At 44.6% G+C, this 26,961-nt stretch overlaps 1 long non-coding RNA gene across 2 annotated transcripts in view; it reads right to left on the minus strand.

Annotated features, from left to right (window-relative positions):
• LOC138295597 (uncharacterized) overlaps positions 1-26,961 on the minus strand; it is a 559,610-nt gene that overhangs the window by 426,945 nt on the left and 105,704 nt on the right. For both annotated transcript variants that reach the window (XR_011203638.1, XR_011203637.1), the window contains exon 3: positions 16,950-17,021. This is a non-coding gene — a long non-coding RNA (uncharacterized lncRNA). The remainder of the gene's footprint in view (positions 1-16,949; positions 17,022-26,961) is intronic.

Below are 26,961 nucleotides of genomic sequence, written 5' to 3' on the forward strand. Positions count from 1 at the left end.
CAGGACATGTGGCCTGGATCCCTTTCCACCACGAGTGGGTGTGGTGACGACTGGGCTCGTGGGCTATGTGACTGAGGTGCTTGGCTGGGTTCTTCCTACCCTGCACCTACGTGCAGGACGAGGGGGGGAGGGGTAGGGAAGAGGTCAATGGTGGATAGGAACAGTTGTTTAGGGACATTGGGGTGGGAAAAGGGAGAAGGAATGGGAGTGGAGGATGAGGGAGTGGTCATTGGAGGTGTCTGTCTGCTGCTTTTGGGAGCAGGTGCATGGGTTGTATGCTGTTGTGAGGTGGATGGCCGTTGGGTGTCTGAGTGCTTGCGTTTGTGTATTTTAGTAGGGGGGACAGACACAGTCGGAGAGGACACAGGGGATGTGTGCATGGCTGTTGTGGAGGTGTCTGCCAGTGAGGTGTGTGTTCTGCTTGGTGTGGTGATGCTGGTAGTGGATGATGATGTAGTGCATGCAGGTGTGAGTGTGGACGGAACTGGGTGGGAGGTGGAGGAGGAGGGGAGACAGTGGAAATAGTGGATGTTGGTGTGTCTGCAACTGGATGGTGTTTGTGTGAGTGCCCGTGGGATGAAGTGTTGCGCTTGTGTTTGCCTGCGACACTCTTGGGTGTTGTCTTGTGTGCATGCTCGTCTGTATGTGTGCTTGGGATAGGTTGGGGTTGAGGGGAATGGGACTGGGCAGTGGAAGTTGGAGAGAGGACGGTAGAAAAAGGGACAATGGCAGCCATCAGAGAGGAGGCCAGAGCCTGAATCGATCTCTGATGGGCCGCCAATCCAGTGTGAATGACCTCTAGGAATGCATTAGATTGTTGCATCTGGGCTGCCAGACCCTGGATGGCATTCACAATTGTTGATTCACAATCGATGGCTCTCAGGAGGTCAATAGCCTCCTCACTCAGGGCAGCAGGGCTCACTGGGGCAGGGCCTGAGGTGCCTGGGGGGAGATGCCCACCCTCCTGGGTGAGCAGGCATGGGCAACTCGATGAGGGGCTGCTGGGAGGGCGGTGCTGGTACTGGGGCTGGCGGCTGTACCTGCAGCTAGGGTTGTCACAGAAGTATCCGCCACCACCCAGGAGCTTCCATAGGAGGGGGTATCTGTGTCAGAACTGTCCCCTCCAGTCTCTGCCGTGGTGCTCCCGTCGCCCTCCATCCCACTGATGCCCTCTCCGCCGGTGGACTGTGCCTCCTGGGTCCTGTGGGATGCAGCGCCCTCCGTCGCCGGTGCTTCTGCTCCTCCACCAGATGATCCTAATGCACATAAGGACAGGATGACAAAACAAAAAACGGGGGGAATAGACAAAGGATACACTTGGTCAATGGCTGCACCAACACCACCGTTGGCATACACAGCACCTTCACACACAGGGAACAGCCCTACGCAATATGCCATTGCACTACCAGAGAAATAGTTAGCGGTCAAGGCATGGGGAGGGGCACACACTGGCAAATGCAGCACACCTGGGACCCACGCAGCCCTGACCAGTAGTGGATGCCTACGAGCTAGGTTGCAAGATTTTCCCTTCTGAACCCTAGCCACCAGGGGACCTACGCTGCAATGTCAGGCCTAGCCTAGGGGCATACACTGACACACATCCCCTACCCGGATATCACTCTACCATGCGTAAGTTGTAATGATGGGCACTGTACTCACCCCCTTGTGGCTGTTGTGATGCCCTCAAGAGCCCATCCACCTCAGGATAGGCCACTGCCAGTATGCAGGCCATCAGGGCATTCAGGGTTCGACGGGCACCCCTTCCTCTTTGGGAGGCCTTTCCCAGCTTGGCCTCAGGCACCTTCCATGCCCAGCGTCTCAGATCCTCCCACCATTTCCGACAGTGGGTGCTCTGCTTGCCATAGACCCCCAGGGTCCGCACCTCCTTGGCGATGGCACACCATATACCCTTCTTTTGATGGGCGCTGACCTGCCGAGGCAATAGACACAGGAAAATAGATTTAGACAAACAGTCCTGCCGGTTAAACATATGACCCGCCATACCCTTTTCCATCGATCGCCATTTACACACACATGGCCCAGCACACAACCTGTATGCCACCTAGAGGATATCCACCCACCCCCCTTACACGAGGCCTTCACACACACAACTCTATGCATTCATGCCACATGCATCGTGCCCACAGTGTACTCACCTGTTGGCCTGGAGGCCCATACCTCAGTCCGTACTGAGGTAGGACACAATCCACCAGTCTTTCCAACTCCTCCGAAGTGAAGGCTGGGTCCCTTTCCTCGGTCACACAGGCCATGGTAGGTTCCAGACACAGGTCACAGCAGCACATGCAGTGTGGGTCCTTTCCTATGGAAGGTCAGGTAGCAAGTGAGGAATCAGATAGAAAATGGCGCTCAAGTCCGTTGCGGTGTACACCATCTCCGCCGGCGTTGATCACCATTGGCCACTGTACCCCATAGGGCCCAATTATAACCAATGAGGAGTTGCACAGCGGTTCCCGACCTCCTCCCGCAACGGCGCACGTCAGCGGAATTACCTTACTTCCATCTGTCCCTCCACACAGGACAGGCGAGCGCCATTTCGGGGGGAGGAGCAGGCCCTGGAATAATGCTGCGTCACAGGAGATATTAGGACATACTGGACAAATCACAGGGACCCATTACAATTTTACAGGATGCAAAGTTCTGTTGTAGCTCCATTGTTCATTTTGTGACCAGCTCCTCACTCTTGTGTACCTTAGATTGCTACTGCTGTGGAGGAACAGGAGATTGAGACATACCCCTGTGTACAGACCCCTGGTGAACTTGGCAACACTGGACGACAGGCACATTATCCTCACCTATAGACTGGACAGGGCCACAATCACAGAGCTGTGTGCCCAATTGGAACCTGACCTGATATCTGCTATCTGTCACCCCAGTGGGATCCCCCTCTTGTACAAGTGCTATCTGCACTCCATTTCCTGGCAACTTGTTCTTTCCAAGTGACAGTGGGCTTGGCAGCAGGAATGTCACAGCCAATGTTCTCAATAGTGCTGACAAGAGTGTTATCTGCCCTGATAAAACACATGTGCACCTACATTGTTTTCCCCCAGGTTGAAGATTTGGCCACAGTGACGGCCGACATCCATGCAATGGGACATATCCCCAACATAATTAGGGTGATTGATGGAACACATATTGCATTTGTCCCCCTCGCCAGAATGAACAGATGTTCAGGAATCTGAAGAGTTTCCACTCTATGAATGTACAGATAGTGTGCCTTGCGGGCCAGTAAATCTTCCACATCAATGCTAAGTATCCTGGGTCAGTGCATGTTGTCTTTGTCCTGAGGAATAGCAGCATCCCAAATGAGATGGGCCAACTACAGAGGCCCAGGGTGTGGCTAATAGTAGAGCCCTGGTTCCCACCCAGTATATGTTGGTGTATGGGTATGGGGTGGGCCATGTGGGATAGTATGTGGTTAAATGTTGTCCCTCAATATTTCAGGTGACTCTGGTTACCCCAACCTATGATCGCTGCTGACCCCTGTGAGGAATGCCAGGCCAAGGGCAGAAGAACGTTATAATGAGGCGAACCAGAAGGATAATGGAAAGGACCTTTGGCCTCTTGAAGGCCAGGTTCCGGTGCCTCCATCTGACAGGTGGATCCCTGTGCTGCTCACCTAAGAAAGTCTGCTAGATAGTGGTGGCATGCTGCATGTTGCATAACCTGGCCCTCAGACGCCATGTCCCATTCCTGCAGGAGGCGGAGGAGGCTGGAGATGCCCGTGTGCCAGCAGTGGACCCTGTGGACAGTGAGGATGAGGAGGCAGAGGATGAGGATGAGGACAACAGAACATCAGTGATCAGACAATACTTCCAATGACACAAAGGTGGGACAGTGTTACTTCAGATTTCGATGACATTTGTTTGAATTTGTTTGGCAATGGCATGCTGAAATTTCCCACTTCTATGCCCACTTACTGTTCCCTCTGGCAACTCATTTTGCAGATGTTGGTGACCTCACATATACTCCTGGTGTGATCACTGCAGCCAGCTACAGGCCATTAATCTATGCTCATTTTCTTTACAGTTGATTTGTAATGTTTGTACCTGTTTCAATGAATACATATTTGATAAACATGACATACTCCAAACTTCTTTTTTTCCAAGGGTGTTTATTGGGGTGCTAAAATATTGAGGGGCAATTGCAATAGGATGGGGTGATGATGGAGGAAAGTCCAGGGTATTGTTCCAGTCTGTTTTTAGCACAGATGCATTGTCCAAGGGGACATAGGAAGGGGAGCAATGGCAGTTCTAGGTGGGCAGGGTGACAGGGTGGGACACAAGGGTGACAATCAGGACAGTCTCATTTCCTGCCGGGGGTCTTGGCAAGTGTCTTTGGCTTCTGTCTGGATCACAGGGAACGTTTGCAGGGTGGTTCTCCTTCTGCAAGGGGAGTGGTGCTGGTGGCCTGTGAGTCCTGTGGCAGGGCCTCCTGGCCACTAGTCCTGGCTATTAGTGGCAGCAGAAGTGGAAGGCTGTTCAGATGTCTGGCTAGTGGCAGGGACCTGCTGTTGTGAGACTGCCTCCCTCATAATATTGGCCATGTCTGCCAGCACCCCTACTATGGAGATGAGGGTGTTGCTGATGGCCTGCAAGTCCTCCCTGATCCCCTGGTACTGTCCCTCCTGCAGACGCCTGTTCTCCTTCACATTGTCCAGGATCTGGCCCATCATGTCCTGGGAATGTTCAAAGGCTCCCTGAATCTCTGCAAGTGCCTCCTGGAGAGTCCCTTCCCTCGGCCTGTCCTCCCCCTGGCGCACAGCACTCCTCCCAGTTTCCCTGATGGCCTGTGCCTCTGTCCCCTGAACCGTGTGCCCACTGCCACTGAACCCCAGGTCCCTCATTGTCTTGGGTTTGAGGTGTGGCCTGGGGTCCCTGTAGAGGTGGGCACACTGCTGATTGACGTGTCCTGGGGACAGAGGTGTAGATACGCTGGGTGGGTGCTGTGGTGGCGTTTCCTGATGGGGAGGCTCTGTGGTGGTGTGTGACTGGGCCTGGGTAACCGGCTGTCCAGAGGTCCCTGATGGGCTAGGTAGATCATCCAGATCCTGAGGACCAGAGTTGCTGTCATTACTGTGGGCCTCTTCAGTTGGGGGACTGGATAGGGCTGGCACCTCCTCTCCAGTGGCATTGGCTGGGGTACCTGTGGGGATGTAAATGATGTGTTATGGTTTCTGTGTCTGACATATTGTGCATCTGTGGCTTGCCCTCTTTGGTTGGATTTGCCCTGGAAGCTTTCACTTGTGTATATTGATGTATGGTGGGATACTTAGTTCTCTATAGTGTGTATGCTTTAGTGATGAGTGCCCATGCAGGGCTGTGAGTGGTGTCCATGCATTGGTACAGCATGCAGGGCTTGGCATTGGGATGAGTGAGATGTGATGGTAGGGTGTGTGGGATGGAGTGGAGAGATGGGAGTGGGGGTGGGTGTGTGTGTGATGGCATTCAGGTGGGGGATAGCAGTAGTAGAGAGTTGACTTACCAGAGTCTAGTCCTCCACCTACTCCGGCCAGGCCCTCAGGATGCAGGATTGCTAAGACTTGCTCCTCCCATGCTGTTAGTTGTGGGGGAGGAGGTGGGGGTCCACTGCCAGTCCTCTGTACAGCGAGCTGGTGTCTTGCTGCAATGGAACGTACCTTCCCCTGTAGGTCGTTCCACCTCTTCTTGATGTCATCCCTAGTTCTTGGGTGCTGTCCCACGACATTGACCCTGTCCACGATTCTCGGCCATAGCTCCATCTTCCTAGCTATCAATATCTGCTGCACCTGTGCTCCAAATAACTGGGTCTCTACCCTGATAATTTCCTCCACCATGACTCTTAGCCCCTCCTCTGTGAAATGGGGGTGTCTTTGTGGTGCCATGGGTGTTGTGTGAGGTGTGTTGGTGAGGGTGTGTTGGGTAATGTGTTGGGGTGTGTGATGTGGGGTGCGTGAGTGGTGTATAGGTGTGAATAGTGTGTGGCTCTAGTTGTGTCAGTGGTCTTGATGTCTCTCTGCTGGCAATGGTTTGAAATGGTAGAGGGTTGTGGGTAATGTGGATGTGTGTTTTATAGTGGTGTGGGTGTGGTAAGTGTATGGGTGTCAGGTGTGTGTTGTTTGAATTGTCCAATGTGATGTTGTTTTGTTTGTGTGTGTCCATTTTGAGCGCGACGGTATGTACTGCCAATGGTTTACAGCAGTTGAATGCCTGTGTTGGTGATTCGTGGGTCATAATGCGATGGGCATAGTTCTGTTAGCGTAACGGTGTGGGTTTTGATACCACCAGTTTTTCACTGACCTTTGGGCTGGCGGATTTGTATATGTGGTTCAATTATCACGGATTGGTGTGTGTGTGTGTCATAATATGGTGAACGGATATCCCCGCCGCAGCGGTAAGTTGGCGGCAGTCAGCGTGGCAGTAAGTGGGATTTACCGCCAATGTCATAATGAGGGCCTTAGTGTACTCAATTTACTGACAATGGGAAAATAAATTGGCTTTGTTGGGATTTGAACTTGTGACTCTAAGAACACTGGGTATTTAAGGGTAAAGCATTCAAATCACATCTATCCTGTATTTCCAAACGACAGATTGGGATTTCCCAAATACAGATCCTTTTTTTGCACACATAACTTCCACTAATGTCCACTAAAATCTCGGCTAATCTGGCCCATTAACTTAGATGTATTTAAACAGTCTCTGTACTTTCAAATGGCCAGCATACATCGCATATGAGAATTGTCTGCATAACTGCCAAATCATAAACTGCAGTCTGTAGCTCCTCGCCCTGGGCATAGAGCTCAGGTCAACCAGGTCTGTTGCTCCCTTTGTGCTACCCAGAAAATCCACAACAATGGTGTTCCTACAGGCTAATTTTCAGTGTTAAGAAACACATTCTGAAGTGAGAAATTACTATTGCAAACGTGCTGCACGAGCAGGCATACTTTTCAGTATCCAGTGAGTGCTTTGATGGCACAGAGCCAGGAGAACAGAGATGCAATATGAATGGAACACAGGTCGCTGGTAAGCACTGGTATAAACAATATGGCAAAGGCCATGTTCTGAGTGCTACATGCTTGTTTGATACCGAAGTTAATATATACCATGCATAGTAACATGAACCATACTCACACATTCCTTCCCAATGCAAGCAAATTTTGCTAGTCACAAAGCTCTACCAAATGTGTCTATACCTTCCAATCTAGTTTGCCATCCAATGTTGGCGTAAGTCTGAGCTTATCGGAGCTCTTCTGTGGCGCAGATCAGTTATACAAATCAAGGAGACATGCTCTTTTTAAGTTACAGTAAGGAAGTACTTTCAGCATGCTAGGACGGTTAATGGCAATTTAGTTAGAGTGTCTAATGACTGCTTCACAACCTACTGCATGGGTAAAAAGCATGGGAGTTCATTTTGGCATTAGCTAAGTTTTTGTTTGCTGAGGACCTTGAGTAGAAACTTGTGTAGTCAGGTGAAAAGTTGATCCATACATGGGATCTAGTTTATTACCAATATCTCAGACATTCCTCACTGCAAGGATCTCTGGAGTACCTCACTTCAAGGATCTCAGACATTGCACAATTTTAGGATCTCAGGCATGCCTCCCTTTTAGGATCTCAGGCATGCCTCCCTTTTAGGATCTCAGGTGTGCCTCATTTCTAGTATCTGAGGCACTCCTTACTTGTAGGATCTCAGGTGCTCCTTACTTCTAAGATGAGAGGTATTACTCATTTCTGAGGGCAGCTGTCTTTGGACCACTGGGCAGTGCTTAATTTGTAAATAAAAACATGCCGGTGCCCATAGCCTTCCTCTTAAACACGCGGCTGCTGCAATTAAATGTGGGGACATGGAATACTGAGGCAGTGCAATCCTGAAGCCATCTCAGGCCTCTTCAATCCATATAAAACCACTCCCTGCCTATTCAGCTCACTCTTGCAGCTTTCTACTATCGCCCTTTGTGACTCTTTTCCATTTTTCCCTTCCTTCGTCTCTGCCATATGTGTCTTTTGCTCGCAGCAAATGCTTGAGGCAGAAGAATAAGCCCCGGCACTCAAAAATAAGTGCTCAGCACCGGAAACAACAAGCACAAATTAAGCACTGCCACTGTGAAACAAGCACTGCTACTTTACCTGTCCTCCCTTTTCAAAGTGTTTGTTAACAATGTTTCTACTATAGTGGAGCTGTGGACCCTTTCTCTTGAAGCATAAGAATTTAGAGCAGGATGGGGTAATCAATCCACAACAAAATAGAAGACACTTCAGAACTCCAAAGTGTCCAAAAGGACCCTGCTTTAATGGCAAGCTGTTATGTTTTCATGTTTAAGGTACATATATATTGTTGAGTCATTTTCATATTGTCACTTTGAGATTAGAATCATAGCTTTGTCATTCTCCTGGTGAAGATACAAGGTTCTGGCATTTGCTGAGGGAGTTTGGAGCAACCACGAAGTAATGTTGAGTGGTCTCCATGTATATCTTTGAAAAACAATTGCTTTCTCTCACATTCATTGGTGTCTGGAAACTGATTAAAGATACAACATAATTTGGCAACGAGCTGTTGAATCGATGCATCACCTGTATGAACAGCACATTCTCATGTATGATGTTCTGCTGTGCAATTTTTTATTGATTTTATATTCTGGAGCTTAAGCAATACAAGCAAAGTCTTCTGGTGAGCTGGTGATTACTGCCTATTTACTTTGGCCTATCGTGTGGACTGGTGTTGGCCTTGAAGACATTTAACTTGTTATTGTAACATGAGTTTATTGAATGTTGGTAGACTGTTCATGCTTTCTGCCTCACGCATCTCTATTTGGTCTCAGACTTTATGCATTGCGATTCTGTACCAAGTGCGAGTAAGTCAGAGGCCTCGCTCGTGAGTGCAGTCCTCTTCTTATCTTACCTTGTCGGAATCTGATGCTGCTGATTTGGTTTGATGTGCCAGAGTAAAGTTCACTTTTGTAGGCACTGTTTTTGGCAGCAAATGACTCATCCATCGGAATCAGTTGTGCGCTCACATCTTCTCACCTTGACTTGTCAGACTCTGGCAAACCTGGTTTGGTTTGACGTACTAAAGTAAGGCTCACCTTTGTACAAACTGTTTCGGTAGCTAATGAATCTTCCATTGGGATCAGAGTGGTCTCTCTTCAACTATGCCTATATCCTTGTTGTGGATTGACTCTCAAATGATTACTAGGATTATACTTTCCAGCAAGTGTGGCTGTGTTTGGTTTGCTGTTGGCCGCACCAGCCTGTTTTATTCAGCTTAATTCTGTGTGATGGATTGACTCACCAACTATTTCTTTGATTTCACTTTGCAGCAAGTGTGGTCTGTGGTTGTGCTTGAATTTCTGTTAGCCACACTAACCAACCTCAGTTTCTTCAATCTAATACAAGTTTAAATTGAAGCAATGGTTCAATAATTTTCACAGTTATATAATTACTATTGATAGCTCCAAATTTGGTCACAACCGGAAGCTAGCTTTACTTTATATTTGTTTGGGGCCAGAAGGATAGAGACTTCTGATCATTTGCCAATCGACACTCAGAAATCAGAAGATGAATGGGATTTATATATTGAAGCTGCCAACAGACTGCAGAACCATTTCACAGGGGATGCCAGCCTAATTGTTGAACGTCACAGATCCTTCACAAGGTGACAATTGCAACATGAATCAATTGACAATTTCCTAGCAGCAATTTATGTTTTGGCCTCTAATTGCAAGTTTGATGGGGAGTTAGACAATTACATAAGGGATCAAATAGTAGTTAACTGTAAAGATAAATGTATCCAGGATAGGTTTCTGTGTTCTCACAATCCGAATCTACAATAAACTTTGGGAAAAGCCAGAGGTATAGAAAGATCCATGATGGGATCAAAAGCGTTAAAAAAGTGCAAAAACAGTACAGATGTTGAACATGTTAATATTGTTGCATGTAAGCTGAAATTCAATCCTCTGAAAGATTTCAGGAAAGTTGAAACCATTATTGCAAACTCAAGTCCTAAAGCCAGAGGTATAGAAAGATCCATGATGGTATCAAAAGAGTTTTAAAAAAGTGCAAAAATTGTGCAGATGTGGAACATGTTAATGTTGTTGCATGTAAGCTGAAATTCAATCCTCCAAATGATTTCAGGAAAGTGGAAACCATTATTGCAAACTCAAGTCCTAGGTGTTTTAGATGTTGTTTGAATACACACTTGGCAAATGCTTAAGTCAGTCCTGCCTCTGGCAAGGCTTGTTTGAAATGTAAAAAACCTGGACAGTTTTCTAGGGTGTGTAGAAACACTCAAAATGAGATGTTTGTCAACAATGAGGGCGCTTCCAAATGGAATAGTGATGAATTGGAACAGTACAATAGCAGGGAGTTTTGTCCATTAAAATGGTAGATGCTTATCAAAATAAATTAAAAGAAGGTGATCCCATTCATAAAATTGGTGTAGGGTGTATAGAGATAGAGGCCACAGTTGATTCTGGTTCTTTGATCACCATCATCACTGACAAGCTGTACTTAAAAAAGTGGAGTTTAGTTGAGTTGCATCCTCCTGACATTCACACAGTGGTGTTCGGTGGTGATACCATAAATAGGTCAGGCTATTTTACTGAGACAGTCACATATGAGAACAGATCAATTTCCACCAACGTCTGTGTGGCCAAGAAGTGTTGTAATATTTTGGGATGAAGGGATCAAGGTTCTTTTGGGAAGGTGTTGTCATCCGGCACAGAGTTTTCTATTTCTTTAGTAGATATTCTCTCTCCTTTATCCCACACTCCTTGCACCAATTACTTAAGGTGCATGAGTCCTTGTATGAAGATAAATTAGGGTTGATGAAAGGATTCAAACAAAAGATTGTGTTGACTGAACATGCAATGCCTGTTATGCGCAAGGTCAGGAGTGTTCTCTTGAACATCAGGAGTCATTTGAAGGAACATTTATAAAAGCTGTGTTTAGATAAATTCATTAAACCAATTGACTCTTCTCACTGGATTTCTCCTATTGTACTGGCAAAGAAGAAAACAGAAAGATTACGTTGTGTATTGACCTCAGGTCATTGAATAAGAATATTTTGGTTAAATGCTTTCCCATTCTGAAGAAACAAGAAATGTTGGCCGAATTTATGGAAGCCAAGGTGTTTTCCACTCTTGACTTGTGGGCCAAGTGGAGCTATGTGAGTCATCTAAATCCTTCACTGCCGTTAACACCCATTTTTTGGCGTTTAGATTCTTTTGAATGTTGTTTGGCTTGGCCTCCGCAGGCATCAATATCCAAAAACGTTTATGTTTAATTTGTTTGGATACTGTAAGAATGTATTGGTGTGAAGGAGAAATTTTAAGTCTGTGTAAAGGACGTGGAGTATGTCGGGCATACGCTTTCAGGAGAAGAAATCATACCAAAGGCTGATTTGGTCGAGGCTATAAAAAATAGTCCCAAACCAGTGGATATAGATCAAATAAGGTCAATCCTGGGGACATGTGAGTACTTTTTTTTCAATTTATAGATAATTTTGCTCTACAGACAAAACCTCTAAGGAAACTTCTACATAAAGGGGAAAAGAATGCGTGGGGTATATGAAAATAATACATTTGATAATTTTAAGAAATTGATCAGTGATGCCCCAGCTCTCAGTGCCCTCAGAGATTATGTGAATTCTATTGTAACTGTGGATGCAAGTGGAGTGGATCTTGTGGCGATGCTTACCCAAATGGTAGAAGAGAAGGAAAGTACAGTTGAATTTGTCTCCAGGTGTTTGCCTCCACCGAAAGGAATTATAGCACCTTAGAGAGAGAGGCTTTGGCTTGTGTTTGGGCAACTAAAAATGTTTTCACTTATTTATGGGGAAGGAAATTTTCATTACTAACTGACCATAAACTGTTAATATATTTGATGTGTGAGAAAGGTTTTAACAAGGCAAGTCCGAGGTTGGTGAGGTTTTTAACATGTATGTACAAATTTAATTTTGACGGTGAAGCATATTCTGCAAGAAGGGGGGATATGAGAGCTGACTTTGTGCAGGTGCCCTCTAAAACGTTCTTCTAGAGATGAGATTAGAGAATACTTTGAATGTGTGGTGGAGAAAGTTGATGGAATTACTGTCACTGATGGTCCCATTACGCTCAAGGAGTGGGTGCTTTGTTCACATAGGGACAGTTGCCAAATTGCTCTTAAAAATTGTATTGTCAAGGGTTGGCCACTTGAGAGGAACATGAAAGAAGAGATCAAGATGTATTTTAAGGTAAAGGATGAGCTATCTGTAGAGGGGGGGTTGATTTTGAGAGGGAAGTTGTCAATTCCAGCAGTAGTTTAGAGGTTGTGGTTGGTGAAACCGGCTCACCAGGACCACATAGGTTTAACAGGCACTAAAAAGAGGCTTCAGAATTATTATTGGTGGCCTGGTATGGATGAAGAGGTTGATGTGATTCTTGGTACTTTCAGTGGTTGCACTGATGCAGACAGGTCTGTCTGGGTGTACAACACTCCTCTTTCTCCAGATGATTTACCAAAAGGTCCATGGGATTTAATTGGACAAATGTACAATCTTCACTCAGGTGAGCATTACGCCTTGGTGGTTCTGGACTACTGTTCTAGATGGGTGGAATGCAAATTGTTGAAATAACCCTTTACAAGTTCAGTGATTGATTTTCTGACAAGTTTGTTTGGGACGGAAGGAGTTCTGAAAGATTTAGTCATGGACAATGGGTGCAGTTCAAATACAGAGCAATTTTGTTTTTGAGTTAATTTGGTATCAAACATTTGTCAGTGGCCTTGTGCAGTCCTCAAGGCAATGGAATGGTGGAGAGGGGAAACTATTCAGATTGCAGTTTCCAAAGGTGTGGATTTCTAGGAAAGAGTCCAAGACAATTTGTGGAGTTATCATAAGGTTCCACATTCCTCTACAGGTGTGCCTACTTTTGTGTTGTTAACGGAAAGTCATACTACCTCTATGCTGTCTTCTGGTTGGGTTTTGGATATCATGCATGCTGGTACAGTTTGCATGATTTGCAGGAGATAAATTACAAAGGATGTTCAAGTCAAAGCTAGGGAAAGGTATGATGTTTTGAACAATGTGAGGGATGTGCAGTTTAGGTGAGTGATCTAGTGAAAATTAAGAGACCGGTACATTCTAGGAAAAGGAATTATATTTTTTTTCCCAGTACATGTGTGGTAAAGGTCTCTAAGCATGTGACAATGGTAGAGAATGGAAAGTGGTGGATTAAGAACAGTGCTGCTCTGGTGAAAAATAATGTTGATATGGTGACTTAGGAAACCGTTGTTTTTAATTAATATTAGTTGGAAGATGTTGGTTATTCAATGGCATTTGATTGCTGGTGGGTTGGAGATGTTGATGAGGCCGACACAGATCATATTCAAGGTTTGGGTATATCCAGTTTTGAGCAACAAGAGGGTGTCTGTCCTGAAGTCAGTTTTGAAAGGATTGCTGATGAGAGGGGTGATGTGCAGGGAGATGTACCTGATTCTCTTGTTGGGAGGGTTAGGTAGTTAGTGCATCACCCTAGATATTTGTGGGATTATTTCTTAAATTAGCATGTGTCGTCCAAGTGTTCTCTCTGACTAACCTTTGTAGTTTTGCTTTTGTTTCAGCATTTTTGTTTCTCAACTGCTATGGCAGAGGTTTGGAGTTATTCACTGTGTCTTGGTCTTTTGTTTATAAATGGTAATATGTGTTAGAATCTTAGCTTTGTCACCCTCTTGACAAAGATTTAAGGCCCTGGCAGTTGCTGTGAGAGGCTAGAGAATGCTGTGTGCTGTCCATTTATATCTTTTGGAATACAATCTGTTTTACTCATATTCATTGGTGTCCAGAAACTGTTTGAAAATACAACACAAGAAAAAGTCCAGAGCCACAATTTTTTATTATGTAAATAGAGATACCCAAAGATCACCCTTAGAAGGGTCAGGCACCAGTGGTGCTGAAGGCCCTTTAGGAACATATATACACCTCTTAATAAAATCATGCTTTATACTACAGAGGACTGATTTTTTATTTTGCAATGTGTCAGGTCCCAGGCCCAGCTCTCCCCATGCTGCTGCTTTTCTCTTGCTCCTGTCTTCTCCTTGCCTTTTCCCCTATTATTGTGTGCCTTCTCCTTGCATTACCCTTGTTTTCACTGCTTCCTCCTTGCTTATTCCCCCAATTTTGTGTGCCTTCTCCTTGCTTTCCCTTCGTTTGCACTGCTTTCTCCTTGCTTTTTCCCCTACTTTTTGTGTGTAGCCTCTCTATGCAACTTCAGACCATCAGCACACCTCCAAAATTCCAAAGGGCCCTCAAGACCTGACTGTTTGAATGAGCCTCTGGGACTTGCAAGTGCCTGGATACCCTGTGGGGTGATTAGCCACACTTTACAAATCCTGATTGATTGATTAATGTGTCAGGGACGTTTCTAAGGCAAAGTAAGACTATGCTCGACAGCAGTGTGCCATCAACAGAGGACATTACAATGTGCCCTCTTTCTACCAGTGAATGTAAACAGCAATATGAGCCATCCTATTACCAGTGGGTGTTAGCAGCATGATGTGCCACTTTATTACCAATGTATGTGAACAGCACAATGTCCCTTTGTGTGGATCTACCTAGAGCTCAAAAGGTCGTTACAAAGGCCCTGAGTTCAACTACATTACAATAGGTGATTTAAGATGCAAACCAGCCAGCTATATACCACAAATAATATGAAAAATAAGTTGTGTGAATCACCTCTGTTTAAGTAGTTGACAAAAACAGTTGGAATATGGCTCAGATACAGTGAACTCAAAGTATGCATGCCCTTTCCTTCTGGAATGCTAACATCTAAGAAGAAGATATCTCTTTGCTATCCTCTAATACAGGGATCTCCAACTTTTTCTGTGATATGAGCTACTTATGATCAATGAAAATCATGTAGAGCTACTAATAGTATTAGTGTTGTAATAGTAACTACATCAGGCAAGATTACATTAGCAGCCACACCAGTCAAGATTACTAGCCCTAATCACCTCAGTGCATCAGGCAGGGTAACCAGCAGTTATGTAAAAAAGCTTTGTCAGGTTAGGACGCCTTTACATAGGCAATATATAATAGCTATAGCCGGATTCACTCCGGCACCAAGGTGATACTATCACTAAGCTTTAGATATATTTTGGGAATCCAACCATTTTTCTCCAAACTTCCACTTAGGATTTCTGACAAATACTCATTTTGAAAACATAATTTTATAATATATAAGCCACATAAAGCTTCTGATTTAGTGGACTGAGCTGGACACAGGAGAACTACTTACTGGTATGTGAGGAGCTATCAGTAGAGCTACTCGTTGGAGAAGCTTGCTATCCAATCCACTGTACCACAGGAAATCCCAACCGATTCACAAACGTAGCACAGCAACTAAACAATCTGATTTTCTAAAGTTAAACATTTGGCTCAGAATTAAGTATAACATAGATCTTCCTCTCCCTTTGAGTACCTCAGGCATTATAGCCAAACTCTGAAACAATGTCAGAAACAACAATGGTAGCGAAATGTAAAGTTAGACAACCTAAATGGCCTGCCTCTTACTAAAGGCTCACAGGGTCATCGCCAGACCTACCCATCAAGATGACAGCTCTACCAAATGTGATATGTTTATGTATCAAAGCCATACAAAGTCAGATTTATATGTCTCCACCCTTGTGGCGACTCACATTCTTCTTTGGCGTAATTGCACAGCAATATTGCGTAAGGATATGTCCTCCTTTTACAATGGGTCAGAATGTTAAATGGATGCCCTTCTCCTCATGATCCTTTAATGAAACCCACATGTATTTGTTTACCTTTTTTATATCTTATTATGATGTTTTAAAACTATACAACATGTTACATTTCAGCCATGAGTACAACAGAATAAAGTACCTCAGAGGTCATAGCAACATGTGAGGTACATATAGTCTGTGTTATTGTTGGGTTAGTATCAAGGCTCACCAGTGTATTTGTAGACGGTTGTACCGATGTTCAGAATTGAGTCATTGGTAATAGGAATATGGGGGATTTATAGTGGAAACATTTTGACTCCATCTCCCACGGAACTATTCTCGGCCCCTGGAATCACTCGTTGTTGTATTTGGGCTTCTCCGTTCCATCTTATATGACTCTTTGAACTGCTATGTTTTCAGCCACAGCATTCAGGATAGCTTTGTGGTCACACAGAGGTGCCTAGTGGTTCACATGTTTGAATTCTGCATGGCAGGTGGTTGTTGTTTCCTCGAATAAAGGGTTGTGGATGAAATGCTGCAAATGGCCACTTCTAAAATCATTTTCAGATTGCGCTTATATTTTGAATGGCTTGCAGTGGGAAAGTGTGCAGTGGTGTGATAATACTTCTTACAATTGAGGACCAATCTTACTACCCTTTCTCTATATGTTGATGCCTTTCAGTACGTTTTTGTCTAGGCCTGTAGAGGCCATATTGAAAGAGGGCTATGATCATTGATCTGGTTAGCTTGTCTCTGTTCTTATTCTGAGTGTAATCACACAAAGACGACAAGAAATGCAGTCTAGAATCAAAACCAGACTGGTTCAAAACAACAATATTTTGAAAAAACAGCCCTCACCCACAACTTGTGGCATGCTTCATCATAGTGCCCTGCTAACACACTCCAAAATATAAATCCCCTTTGGAGTGAAGCAGTAAGGGTGGGGGAACATATAAGCACAATAGACAGGCCCAACAATCATGGCACAGGGACTGAAGATGAACAACAGAAAGAAAGGTAAAACTGACTCAGGCTGACCACTTGTCCTCTTTTATTCTGGTACAGCCTGGACAGGATTAAAAGATTTTATTGGTGGTGTTTTCAGGAGTTAGTTACCTGTACACCCCAATCTCTGAGGAGGGTCAACATGTTTCGGCCTATTCACAATGCCAACTTGGGTCAAGCAGCCTTCGTCAGGACCTTTGCCCTGTCCCCGTATTATAAGAAAGGCCCTACCTGTCCTTTGATCAGGAGGCTAATTGGTTCGTGCCGCTAGATACACTGTCATTTGTCAGCACACTCAGTAATCTGTGGGAAGAAATAAGAAAAATACCCACAATTCAGTAAGGTGTGGTATCTGATAATCATCCCCAGGCCTTCACCTTTTGTGTGTAGGAAAAAAGTTATTAAACTTGTGCATAAAAATTCTCTGATTATTATTTCAACAACTTGTGGAAGAAATAACACCTATCTTAATCCACCCATGTTGATTAAAAGATCATCAATATGTATACACCCATGTGGTATACCCAGGTCCATAAACAAGAAAAGAAAGCTGGTGTGAGTGCACTTACCGAGTTTCATTAATGCCCGTATTTCATCAGAGCCGGGTGGGAGCACCACCCTGTTGTCACACACTGTATGAGGATAAATCATCATAAATGTAATATTTAGAAGTCGCTGTATATAACATATAGTGGTTTTATCCTTCAAGTTTTTCAAACAAATAGTTCTAGATTATAAATAATATTCTATTAGAATGTGTCTAATAATGCTGTGGTTTAATGTTTCTGCACGCTGGCCCGTTCATATTGCCAGCTTAATGATACGGACATTTAATAGTTCTATCGTAGCCCGCACCCGTCTTTCCAATAGTTACATCTTGTGAATCAGAAAGAGTACATAGGAGAGAATAATTCGGCCCGCCGACCCTAAATGTTCAAATTAGAACTGCCTGTGTTGTAATGGTAGAATCGGACATGCCAGTAAACCCGAATGAATGGGTAAATGTAACTATACAGCGTGCGAGGTAGTAAGCGTCCCGCTTATTGAGGCCCCAGCCCCCTCCCCTATCCTTACTTTGCAAAGGGTCCGGTGCTGCCGCTAGGCGCCTCTCCCCGTATCCGTGTGGAAGCAAGAGCGCGGAGCAGGTCACTCCCAGAAGAATGCTTCCGGGTGTGACTAAATTTTCGTCATACCAGAAAACTGAACCGCCACATTTCCTTTAGATGGTAGCCATCTTGGGTAGGATCGGAAGCCTCGATCCCATCCGAGGCTAAGGAAGTACCCGAATCTTCATGACGCTAAAGCGCAGAAAGGGTAAATGGAAGGATCAGACACAAAATATGCTGAAGGAGGACAGACTATTAGAACAACCAAGACTTAAATACAAGAAAAAGCACCAATCTTTAATTGAGATAGTCATTAGGAAAATAGTGTATCTTACAAGGGATTTATTGGTAATGAACATCAATCCACCCCTTCTGGAAGTGAGGAAGGGGTGGGTTTGGGGGGAAGAGTGTGTCATTGGCACAGAAGAGGGAGAGACCTTAAAGAAACCTAATGATTGCTTCTCTTTTCACGTAGGCATATTAAACCCTCATCAATACATCTTATCTTGTCAGGTAGTACTGATGCTGGAACAATTATTGATTGAGCCGTTGTAACCTTTGTACATCATCATTCAATCCCTGACTATTACTCTTAGTGCGATAGATCCAAGTTGTTCATGGTAGAATAAAAAGTCTCCTATATTAATGCTATTGTTTTTTGGGGTTGGTTTATCAAGTATAGTCCATGTCATGTCATCTGGTCCATGGGCCTTCTCAAAGTAATGTGCCGTAATTTTTGTATTTGTTTTCTTACATCTGATGTTGCTTCTGTGTTCCATAATTCTAGTTTTTGCCTTTCGAGTGGTCATTTCTATATAGAGAAGTCCACCGGGACACCATATCCCATAAATGACATTCTCTGTGTTGCAATTGGTGTGTTTTGTCTGAACCCAAGGTTTTTCCAAACCCACATTGATCGTCTTTGTATTTTTTGTGAGGTGACATACACTACAAGATCCACATTTAGTGTGTCCAACCACAGGTAAGAAATTACCTTGTGTTCGTGGTATGTTTGTTGATTTCTGTGTTGGACGGGTATGTATTAAGAGATTACGGAGAATTGCACTTTTCTTGAAGGAAAACATAGGTCTCTCTATCTTCAGACCATCACTATTAAGGATTCGCCAGTTCTTATTAATAATCCCTTTAACTCGTTTAGAGAATGTGTTGAAAGTAGTAATACAGATAAGTCGTTGATTAGGTGTTCTACTCTTTTCTTCCAGGAGGACTTCCCTGTTACAATTTCTAGCTCTTTTTTGGGCTTGTTGGATTATTCTCAATGGATAGTCTTGTTGTATAAGTTTCTCTGTTAGAATCTCTGATTCCTTTTTATAATCTCTTATATCTGAACAATTCCTCCGGATCCTTATTCTGAGTGTGGCAAGACATTATGGAACCATGATAGATAAAAGTAGGTGCCTATTTGAGGGTTCACTGATAGGTGTAAATCAAATATTGCTCTGACATTAAGCATAGTTTGGGCACTGGTTGGGGCTGTTGCAAAGCTGAGAGCCATGCAAACATATGTGTGTGGCTGTTTTTGCATCCGACAGGGGCATTTCAGTTTTGGTCACTCTGTGGTATAGAAAACCTTCTGTGATGTTAGCTTTGTTCTCATGGTTGTTTGTGAAGAATTGGATCTGAGTATAATCCACATACATCGGGAATCAAAGTTGAGTGATGCAATTGATACTATATTGTATTGGAAAAATTTTAAGCGGTGACTACCTCTATGTGGGGCAGTTAAGCGCTTGCCTACATGGACACTGTGTTGGGGGTGTGGTTGGAATTGTGCTTTCTTTGTTTTTTTATTATATTTAAGAAGTGTTTCCATGTCGTGTGTGATGACCACCAAGGTGCAGTTTTCGTGTAATTGAGGTGCAGCACTTAGAGGTGTGGTGGAGGAAGAGGTGCAAAAGAGAGATGCACAGTTCATGGTTTTCAGTAGTGTGGCAGCTTTGAGCAGCTCTGCAGGTCCTTTTTGTAATGTCTTACCCAGCTTAGGTACCCACCAGGTACTACACCACACACAGAGCTTGGTATTACACATCTTTATTCGTCTGCGTGTAACCACAAACTCAACATTCTAAACCTGTTTTCACGTCATCACTCTCTAACACTTACGTCACAGTTCTACCGAGCCCATCAGGAGCAAAAAGGGTTCAGCAAGTAATAACTCACACAACAATACATCTTTATGGTATTTGTTATGATCACAGTCTGCTTTGTTGGTAACTGCACGGGGTTGTCCAACTTAATATTTTGTTTAAAGTTTTTGCTTCTCAGCATGCATGAGTGGAAAAAGAAGTGTTGTGAGAGATCTTCAAGGATCAACTTTGTTACTAACATTCGCTATCTGAATGTCATTTAGAGCTATGAAGAAGTGGTTGAAGTGTGTAGTTAGTGGGGCCCTGCAGTGGTGGACTAGATTAGAGTTCTGAGCATGTGTGCAATATCTGTGATGTAATATAATGAGTTCACCTGATTGGCTGATATAACATTCTTCATGAATGTACTTTGTTTATGTTCAGTTGTAGTACAGTTATTGTGAGCTTCTGGGCCTTTAGCAGCAACTCTTGTTTTTTCTGATCTCATGAATAAATATTCTATTAAAAAACTCACCTTAAGGAGTGGGATCAATTGCCACATGTGCTCCAGATGACCAGCAACATGTGACAAATCTCATCAGTTATTACATGCCTGTTCAGTTGGTGATGGCTGATTTATTGGGTGGTAGAGTTCTGGGTGATGGACAAACCCCAAAACATATAAATCTTATGTGAGTGTAAGATGATCAAGCTATGATTGTCCGCCTGCTGGTGAGTGTTATGGTACTTGTATTTGTGTGGGCCAGAAGGGGTATATATGAATTGCTATAGAATGGCTAACCATAGGTTGACCCTTCTTAGCTTACCTAAATATAGAAATTAGTATACTGGTTGGGTTGTTCCATATCTATGATTCTAAACTGTAGACTGAACTTGAAGGTGTGATTTATTATTTTAGGTCCAATTTCACGCATGTGGGATGATGTAGATATATTGGAAATACCTGTGATTTCAACTATCTTCTGAAGTGTATATGTTCCTGGATGCCTTGAATCTTGGCTGGTAGTGAGGTTGGTAATGTGTACGGAGAAAGAAGTGCCTCCTACAGATTCCTTATGGTAAAGTTGTACGATGATTTGTGGTGCAAGTCTGGAACGTAGTGCCCTGGTTTGTTTGTATTGCTTGAATTTAACTTGTAGTTATATGGGTCTACTTCTTTGGGGGGATCTGTCGACAATGCCTTCAACATTGTCCTTTTAGCTATAGGTAGCCAGTGGAGCTATGGAGACTGGAGACAAACCTTCGGAATGAAGACAGAGAAGAAGCCTTGCTGTAGCATTTTGGATTAGTTGCATTTTGCTTCTGATGCTTCTGGGTATAGGCTGTTGGCATAGTCAAGCTTGGAGGTTATGAGAGTGAGAATGGTTTCTAGTTTTTGTTGGTATCCAAGGTATAGGAAGATGTGACAAAAGAAAGGTGCTATTATGTGGCTGACACATTATTTTGTACGTGTGCGCACCATGCATGCATGCACCTACAAAATGACACAAACACTTTTTAAAATTTACCTAGTCGCTTTTTTTTAAGCATCACAAGGGAGCAGATGGGGAAAACAACATAGATGGAGGGAGTGAGAGGAAACAACACGGAGGGTGCAGATGGTGGGAAGCAATAATGAGGGAAGGGTATGGAAGCAACAAAGAGGAAAGAGTGGGGAAGGTAAGCAACAAGTGAGAGAGATCAACTTGGAGCAGGAGGGTGAGAAGTACATGTGTGAGAAAACAATGCACAGGAGAATTACAGAAGGGCGAGCGCAACATGGGGGGAGCAGTGGAAAACACAGGGTGATAAAAAACAATACGGAGATGGAAGACAGAGCAGTACATTAGTGAGACAGCTGGAAAACACATGCAAACTAATGGAATGTTTAACCCACAGAAAAAAGTAGTGCTTGAAAAGTAAGTAGTGGAAGGGCACATAATGAGTCCCTACTCCAGGGGAAGGACAAATATAAGAAGAGGAAGGAAAACCCACATTAGCTAATGAATAAAAAGCAAGCAAAAGAAAGTGACATTAAAGCCAACCAATGGTCAGCAATAAGCGGGCTATGAGTCCACTGTAAGCTGACAGTAGGTATTTTTGGCGACAGACAACTTGCGTTGTCTGGTCAGTGAAACCTAAAACTGACAAAATAATGAAGTAATATTACCACAAAACGTGCAGTATAATTGATTTCCCTCTTTAGGACTTAACAAACACTACTCTCATTAGCTAGCTCCAATAGTAGAGGAAGGATTGAATCAATTCCCGAGGTGTGCCTATGATAAGTGATTTTAGTAGGATGTGAAAGTTGCTATGTCACATGTCAGGATTGTTTCAGGAGAATTAGTGCTGCCTATTGAATTTCCAGATTGATGAGCGGGACCCATGGGATGCTGTCTAGCACATATTCTATTGAACGCACGGGCCTGAGTTCTGACTGACCATCATGAAGTAACTTATGTTATTTTACATATTTCTTTAGTTGTCTTGAAACTTCACTTTTGAGGGGAAGATGTGTTCTCGTAGTTGAACTGCTGACTTAGGAACTTGTGGACCTGGTTCCAAATCCTGGCCTCAGCATTTGACTAGCAATCCTTTAATTCTGGCCACATCACTGAATTTCCCCATGCCTAGGAATATAAAAATGTAAATGCAATTGTGAAATGTATTCTCACTTAAAGATATACATTTTCAACTTGATGACGTGGCCTTGCATTGTCTCTCAGTAACATCCATAATGTACAGTATTCTGTTGCACCCCAACTAGGCTAGCACTAAATAATATATAAATACCAATATATACATGCAATGTGTTTTTTCTGTTAACAGCGTTTCAAGATCTGTCCGTAATTGAATAGGACCTCAATGTTACCAGTTGGCAACAGCCTACTTTAATGATTTGGACATTATCCCCCTAGTCTGGGATGCCTTGTTGAGGTCTGCAATATCAAGGATGAAGGTTTGGAAGGCCTCATTAAACATTATAATTATCACTTGTTGGCATGATTACCCCCCAACTTTTTCCCTGATATAGATGCCAACTTTGGCTGAGAGTGTGCTGGGATCCCGCAAACCATGCCCCAGCACCAGTGTTCTTTCACAAAATCTGTACCTTTGTTTACACAATTGGCACACCCCTGGCACACAGCTAAGTCCCTTGTAAATGGTCTAAGGCAGGGTGCATTATGCCAGAGGTGAGGGCATAGCTGCATGAGCAATATGACCCTATGGTGTTTAAGTCCATTCTTAGACATTGTAAGTGCAGTGTAGCCATATTGAGTATATGGTCTGGGAGTTTGTCATTACGAACTCCACAGCTTCATAATGGCTTCACTGAATACTGGGAAGTTTGGTATGAAATTTCTCAGCACAATAAACCCACACTGATGCCAGTGTGGTATTTATTGAAAGGTACAACCAAAGGGCATCTTAGAGATGCCCCCTGTATCTTAGCCAAACTGCTAGTGCAGGACTGACCAGTCTGTGCCAGCCTGCCACTTTCAGACAAGTTTCTGACCACATGGGATGAGAGCCTTTGTGCTCTTGGTGGCCAGAAACAAAGCCTGTCCTGGGTGGAGGTGCTTCAGACCTCCCCCCCTACAAGAATTGTGACACCTGGCGATGAGCCTCAAAGGCTCAAAGCCTTGTGTTACAGTACACCAGGGCACTCCAGCTAGCGGACAAAGCCCCATCTTTGGCAGCAAGTACGGCGGAAAAATTAGGGAAAGCAGGGAGGAGTGACCAAACCAGCTGGGACCACCCCTAAAGTGTCCAGATCTGAGGTTACCCCCTTCCTGCAGAATCCTCCATCTTAGTTTGGAGGACAGGGACCAATAGGATTAAGTTTGTGTCCCCCTCCCCAAAGGGAGTGGACACAAGAAGGGCATAGCCACCCTCAGGGACAGTAGCCATTGACTACTCCCCTCTGACCTCTGTTGCGCCCCTAAATCCAGGATTTAAGGACTTTCCTGAACCCAGTTCATCAGATTCCTGGTGACCTCACAAGAAGAAAAAGAAGGACTGCTTAGCTGAAACCCCAGCAGAGAAGACGGAAGACGACAACCAACTTGGCCCCAACCCTACTAGCCTGTCTCCAGCTTCAAAAGTCGTGCAGAAGAAAGCGACACATCTTGTGGGACTAGCAACCTATGCCAAGCCTCCAGAGGACTGCCTGCATCACAGAGGACCAAGAACTCCTGTGGACAGCGGCCCTGTCCAAGAAAAAAACTACACCTAAGGACTCCAGTGTCTCCCCGGATCCGTGAGTCCTGACCACCCTCCACCCGATGCCCATGGCCCATGTCCAGGTGGCCCAACTGACTAGACAGGATCCTCAGGCGATTCTGAGCAAGTGCCCACCCTGGGTTGACCTGTCCTGTCCTCCACGACGATGCATGCAGTGTGAATCCAGAGGACCCCCCCTGACCATGACAGCACCGGACTAAGATACCCGTCACCAAAAGGTACACTGCACCCGCAGCTCCCTGGTCTTGGGGAACCTAACCACTGGTGTAGCAACATTCAGCAGGCCGCCCTCCTACTTGTCCAGCCTGTGGTTTTCCGGAACTGACCCCCTGGACCCAGCCTGCAGCATCTAATTGACCCCCGGGGTCCCCTTATAGGAAAGCATTGGGAGCCCAACTCTGTGTTTGCAACCTGCACCCGGCTGCGCCTGCATCGCTGAGGGTGTGTGTTTGGTGCTTACCTGTGGGCCTCCCTGGTGCTCCTCTAAACCCCACAGGTCTACCCTCTGAAGACACAGGTACTAACCTGCAAGAAGGCCTGAATTTGAGTGCCCCCAGTCTCCATAGGAGCCCATGTTAAATTTGCCTCATCTTTGACCTCTGCACCCCGGCCGGCCCGTGTTGCTTGTGGTGGGTGTTTGGGGTTAACTTGAACCCCAACCTGTGGACTTCCTAACCCCCAGAGACAGGAACTGTAAGTCTTGTAATTTCCTGCAAATCGTACTAACTTTTCTTCCCCTCAGGAACTGTTTATGAAAATTGCAGTGTCAACTTTTAAAACAGATAATTGGCATTTATTCACAAACTGTACAACTTGCCAATTCAAATCAAAGTGGTATTGACATATGTGAAATACTTCTTTATTTATGTACTTACCTGCAACTTGAATCTTGTGGTTCTAGAAATAAATTAACAAAATATATTTTTGCTATATAAAATCCATTGGTCTGGAGTTAGTCATTGAGTGTGTGCTTCCCTTATTGTCCGGAGTTGTGATTACCTGGAATCTCATTTGCAGCGGACTGTTCATCACCCATATAGGTGTTGAATCAGACCACATATTACATGAGCCCTGTGGCATGTCACAGGACACCCTGTGATGATTAAAAGGAAGTAAAGAAGAGATATTATCATTGAAGACTAGAAGCAGGGTGTCACATAGTCACTGGGAGTCACTAAACGTGACCCAGCAATGGCAGCTCGTTGCTAGGGATTGTGTCCTTCCACTCGAGGGACACCAGCTGCCGGACGACATGAAGCCTACTGGTTTGTCACATATGCCTTTCTGACTCTGTGATGGGTCTAGTCAAGTCAAACAGGCATGGCTTCCAGCCACCACTCCGATCCAGGTGCTTGACAGACACTGCTCAAGATTAACTGTTCGGGTGCAACAAGTTGAGAGGTCCACTGCATATGCAAAGTTTAACTTTATCTCTGGGGAGGGGCAGACGATCAACACCCCAGCAAAGAGCAGGGGAGGAAGTGCAACTGTAGGCCTGTGATGGAGCATAGAGGTGTCCTACATCAGTAGTACCAATTCATTGCACATAGTTAATAGCAGCATGGGGATTGGATAGAAGGCTGAAGCTTCACACATGCACTGATGTAACTGACAGCGCTCGTCCCTCAACAAATCCAGTCATGAAGCAGTTTAGTAAAAATGACGCTTTTGATAAGCTGCAAGTTATCATTCACACCCCTGGTGAGTGCAGGGCTGCAGAAATAAGTCCGGCACAGGGCCATCGCCATGACTTGACTCTGAACCAGGGGTCTATTCTTGACACAGTAGCCACGTCTTGGCATTTCACAATGACAATCAGATTAGGGATGATAATATTAACAAAATACATCCCAGCAAATCTCATCTCTACTTGCCCTTTAACCTATGCCTGCTCAGGGCAGGACCATAAAATTAAACAAAGGGGCATCCTTATCTAGCTTTCACGCAGTGCAGCGCAGTGCAACAAGGCACCTTACTGTGCTGCAGCAATGCCCTGTGTTAACACAATACAATGCATTCCTTCCTGTCCTGTCCTTGCGCTGGAGCCCTTTTGGCTGCCTGCCACCAACGCAGGCACCCCTCGCGCCATGGTGCAAGGGTGACTGCATTGCAGACAGGATTGATTTGGGCAGAAATTGGAACCTTTCTGCACAAAAAAACAATCCTCTGAGGCTTTTTCCTCTTTCTGTGTGTTTTGCAGCATACATAGAAAGGAAAGAAACAGAGGAGAAATAAAGATATTTCTCCCCGTTACGCCTCGCCTGGGAGGCACAGTATTTTGACGGATTCCCAGGTTTACCTCTATTGGTAAACCTCGGAGTGTGCCAAAATCCATGAGTGGATGTGTGGGTACACCCATGCTCCACCCATGGATCACCTCCCTGTAACGCAGTAATTTGCGTTGCGTTGCGTTACTCTGGATTTATCAAGCCATGCAGGGCCATGCAAGGCAGCCTTGCATGGCTTGATAAATTCGGAGGGTGATGCAAAACCTTCATAAATAAGCCCCCAAATATCTCAGAAATGGCAATCTAGTGAAGAAATCAGCTGAATGGGCTATGTTCATAAGAAGTACTAAAAAGGTACCTGCAAAGCTGTACAAACATACCAGCTCACTGAAAAACATATCTCTCACACTGCTTCATCCATCACACTGCTAGGAGCTGTGTTCCACAACACGATAACGACATCTCGGTAGTCCTCATGCACAATATGGAAACATTTACCACGCAAGAAAAAGACAACAGGCTTCCAACCAAACACTCTACTGGTGTAGCGTGCTACCCATGTAGGCAAGCTCTT

This window comes from Pleurodeles waltl, chromosome 5 (genome assembly GCF_031143425.1).
Source record: "Pleurodeles waltl isolate 20211129_DDA chromosome 5, aPleWal1.hap1.20221129, whole genome shotgun sequence".
NCBI classification, from domain to species: Eukaryota; Metazoa; Chordata; class Amphibia; order Caudata; family Salamandridae; genus Pleurodeles; species Pleurodeles waltl.